The sequence below is a fragment of the Brachyhypopomus gauderio genome, chromosome 2 (assembly GCF_052324685.1).
Source record: "Brachyhypopomus gauderio isolate BG-103 chromosome 2, BGAUD_0.2, whole genome shotgun sequence".
NCBI lineage: Eukaryota > Metazoa > Chordata > Actinopteri > Gymnotiformes > Hypopomidae > Brachyhypopomus > Brachyhypopomus gauderio.
In genome coordinates this window covers 29556617-29561248 of record NC_135212.1, presented here as the reverse complement: position 1 = coordinate 29561248, position 4632 = coordinate 29556617, and positions in this window count along the sequence as shown.

Here is a 4632-nt window from a genome sequence, read left to right as displayed (position 1 = left end):
GCTAGGCGTGGGGGTCTTGGTGCAGATGTATCTTTAGAGGACACTTTTGTTGCTAGACCAGAAACAGTAGACTGGAGTCCCTCACAGTTACCTGTAGCTGAGATACTACCTACTGTTGACAGTCCTGTAGAAGGCAGTAAAGGTTCCGAACTGCCGGATAAGTCCAGTGTGGATCCTCTTGTGGCAGAAGGGAGCAAGGACCGGCTTCTGTTAGCAGGGGTGGGTTCTGAAGAAATGGACAGTTCTTTGTCTGATCTATTTGAGGTGTCTCGGGAAGAGCTGATCAGAGAACAGCTAGCTGATTCCACCCTTCAATCCTTGTTTGCTTTAGCCACAACAAGAGATGAAGCATGTGACTCAACACCAGGATATTATTTGCAAAATGGGTTGTTGTGTAGACGATGGACTTTCCGGTGTGACACATTCACCAACACTGTGTTACAGGTAGTAGTACCCTGTAAATTCAGGAAAGCCGTCTTGGAGCTAGCTCATAATGGTATGGCTGGACACACAGGGGTTAGGAAAACGTACGATAGAATAACACGCAGGTTCTTTTGGCCCAGGCTAAAGCGGGACGTGTCCGTTTTTGTTAGAACGTGTCATGTCTGCCAATTAACTGGCAAGCCTAACCAGAAGGTTCCTGTGGCTCCATTATGTCAGATCCCAGTTGTCTCTAGTCCCTTTGAGCATCTGCTTGTTGACTGTGTGGGACCACTGCCTCGATCCAAGAGTGGGCGGTCGTATCTGTTGACTGTAATGTGCCAGTCTACGCGTTATCCTGCAGCTTACCCTCTCAGATCGATTACAGCAAAATCTGTGCTTAAAGCACTCATTAGTTTTATATCTATTTTTGGCATTCCCAAAGTTATTCAAAGTGATCAAGGCTCTAATTTCATGTCAAGACAGTTCGCTAGGGCTTTAAGTAAGCTAAAAACCAAACATAATATTTCAAGTGCTAATATCCTCCTCAAAGTCAGGGTGCCTTGGAACGCTTCCACCAGACCCTGAAATCTCTTCTAAGATCTTATTGCGTTGAGCTTGGGGCTGATTGGGAGGAAGGTTTACCTTGGTTACTCTTAGCTATTAGGGAGGTTGTACAAGAGAGCACTGGTTTTAGCCCTAATGAACTTGTCTTTGGACATACAGTGAGGGGGCCAACAGTTGTTTTAGCTGATGAGTGGAGTGCTTCAGAGGTTCCAGTTAATGTCGTGGATTATGTTTCTGGTTTCAGGTATCGTCTGTATGAGGCTAGAGCGGCTGCCAGGCGCAGGTTGGGGAAGGTATAGTCTAAAATGCAGACTTTATTTAACTGTAAAGCAGAACATTGGCAGTTTAAACTTGGTGACCAGGTGTTGGCGCTGTTACCATTGCCGACCAGTCCATTTCAGGCTAAGTTTAGTGGGCCTTATGAAATCATTAAGTGTCTTCCTGATTATAATTATTTGCTGAGTACTCCTGATCGGCGTAAAAAGGGGCAAGTTTGTCACATCAATCTCTTAAAGCCTTACTTCCCATCTGTTTTGCCAGTATCTGGTGGATTGGCTCCTGTTGTGCCTGAGGGCTCTAAGGAGGGTGAGCCCGCTGTGGTGAGGGATTGCTGTTTGAGTATTGTCAGTAAAGAATTGGATGAAGGTGTTGGTGGACCACCCTATGAAATTGTGGTCGGGCGCCTTCAGAACTCTGAGGTTCTGGCAGATTTGTCTCGGTATCTTTCCCATCTCTCTAATGAGGAGAAGGACGATATTGTTGGCCTCATTAGTGAATTTCCATCTCTCTTTCCCGATATCCCAACTCGTACCTCGCTGGTTGAGCACGATATTGATGTGGCTGGGGCATCCCCCATTAAACAACATGCCTACCGTGTAAACCCAAGGAAGAGGGAGTTGTTGTGTAGGGAAGTGGAGTACTTGTTGACTAATAATCTTGCTGAGCCCAGTTTTAGTGCCTGGAGCTCTCCTTGTCTACTTGTTGATAAACCGGATGGTACATATCGCTTCTGCACTGACTATCGAAAATTAAATGCTGTTACAAAACCAGACTGTTTCCCTTTACCCAGGTGTGATGATTGTGTGGACCGTGTAGGATCTGCGACGTATGTCAGCAAGTTTGACCTTTTAAAGGGGTACTGGCAGGTTCCTTTGACTGCTAGGGCAAAAGAACTCACTGCCTTTGTAACACCTGACAATTTCCTGCAGTACCAAGTGATGCCTTTTGGGGTCAGAAATGCCCCATCAACTTTTCAAAGGCTTGTTAATCGTGTTTTAGCGGGTATGAGAGGGTGTGATGCTTACCTGGATGATCTGGTGATCTATAGCACCACCTGGAGTGATCATGTGAGTAAGATAAGAGAACTGTTTACCCGTCTTTCGGAAGCCAATCTGACAATTAATTTAGCTAAATGTGAGTTTGGGAAGGCCAGAGTTACATATCTGGGTAAGGTTGTTGGAGGTGGACAGGTTCGGCCTGTCGAGGCAAAGGTTGAGGCCATCTGTAATTTCCCGGTGCCAAGAAACCGTCGGGAACTCCGGAGGTTTTTGGGAATGGCTGGTTATTACAGGGCTTTTTGTAAGAACTTTGCTTCTGTGGTTGCGCCTTTAACTAACCTTCTCAGTCCTAAAGCTCAGTTTCAGTGGTCTAGTAATTGTCAGGAAGCCTTTGATAATGCAAAATGTCTTTTAGCTACTGCTCCGGTGTTGCAGGCCCCAAACTTTAACTCTCCCTTTTGTTTGGCTGTAGATGCCAGTGAGCATGGTGCTGGTGCTGTGTTGATGCAGAGTGACTTGGGTGGGGTAGAGCATCCAGTATGCTACTACTCTAAGCAATTTAATGGTCACCAATGAGCTTACTCCACTGTGGAACGTGAGGCTCTTGCCCTGATTCTTGCTGTGCAACATTTTGAAGTTTATTTGGGGTCTTCATTGGTCCCCATAACTGTTTACACTGATCACAACCCACTGGTTTTTATTGATAAAATGAGAAACCAGAATCAACGCATCATGCGGTGGAGTTTAATTCTCCAGCGTTACCCGCTCATAATTCAGCACATCAGGGGTAGGGATAATGTAATAGCTGATGCATTGTCTCGAGTTTAGGAATTGTTGTTTGTTTTGTGTTTTTCTCTTGGACATATTTTCTTTCTCCTAGGCGCCAGGATTAAGGAAGATGTGTTTCTGAAGGGAACACACGTGGTCTTTTCTTTAGGATTTTGTTGAGCTTGGCTTGTACCAACCCTCTTTTAGGGAGGGAGGTGTTATGACCCCATGGGTCCCCTTCAGGTTCTAGACTGTCAGTGCACGGGCAGGGCTGGGTCTGATTGGTCTAATTCAGGGGTACTCAACTGGCGGACCGCGGTCCGGATCCGGACCCGAACGCAGTCCTGTCCGGACCCAATCTCATTCCTGATTAACTGGATACGGACCAAAACAAAACCTTAGCATTTATTTCAGGGCTATTGAAAAAAATACTCCGTCACGAGTGTTACGTTCGCCACCACCGCTCAACAACTTACGTTCGCCGCCAACATCACCCCCCCCCCCCCCCCGCTCAACAATTTACGTTCGCACACCCCCCCCTCCCGCTCAACAACTTACGTTCGCCACCCCCGCCCGCACCGGACCTCGGGTCACAGGTATCTGCCAAAATTGGACCGCAGACAAATTTAGTTGAGTACGCCTGGTCTAATTAGATAATTGAGTACACCTTGGTGGTACTGTTTATAAGCTGGGGCTTTTTCTTTCCTGGGGGGGGGGCATTTATTTTCTTTGTTTGGGCACGTTGTTGGGCTGCTTGATTTCTCCTTCTCTCCCTCTTCTACTTTTATCCAACCTTATCCTTACTCCTCTACATTGATCACTTACTGACACACTCAGATACACCCACTTAACCACCACTAACATATATTCATACCCTAGACATTTTTGGAATTGACTTATTAAAGATTATTTTGATACTTGAACCCTGTTGTTGTTCCCTTCTTATGTTGCGGTGTGTGGACGAGCCCAGGCCGTAACAGTGCCCACTGTAAACTTTAGGTCTATAGAGACATGACGTATGAAAGTATGAAAACAACATGAAAATCCACCCATTTGCGAAACAGTGTGAACATGATAGTAGTCAAACATGAAATAGTTCTACTGCGGGAATTATCAAAGTATATCAACAAAATATATCAACTCAGATCTATCAACTGCACGTGCAGGTTGATCATGCTAGATCAATCAATCAATCAATCAAAGTTTATTTGTATAGCGCTTTTCACAACACATGTTGTCACAAAGCGCCTTACAGGATTTAAAAGGTTAACAATACTACGGGTCCAGAACCCTAATGAGCAAGCCAAGGGCGACAGTGGCGAGGAAAAACTCCCTAAGATAGTGGGGAATAGGAAGAAACCTCGGGAGAACCAAGACTCAAAAGGGAACCCATCCTCCATTGGGCGGCCCGTTAACACACAGATTACACAAAATACAGACAAATACACAAGTCACACACAAATCACACAATCAGACTAAGTAAAGGTAAAAATGAAAGTTCTGGGTTATGATATTGTCACTGTAAATGTCTGTTGATGAACGCCAGGCTTTCATTCCGTGTCGGAGCAGCGATGCTGGTATTGTAGGCTCCGACTGCAAT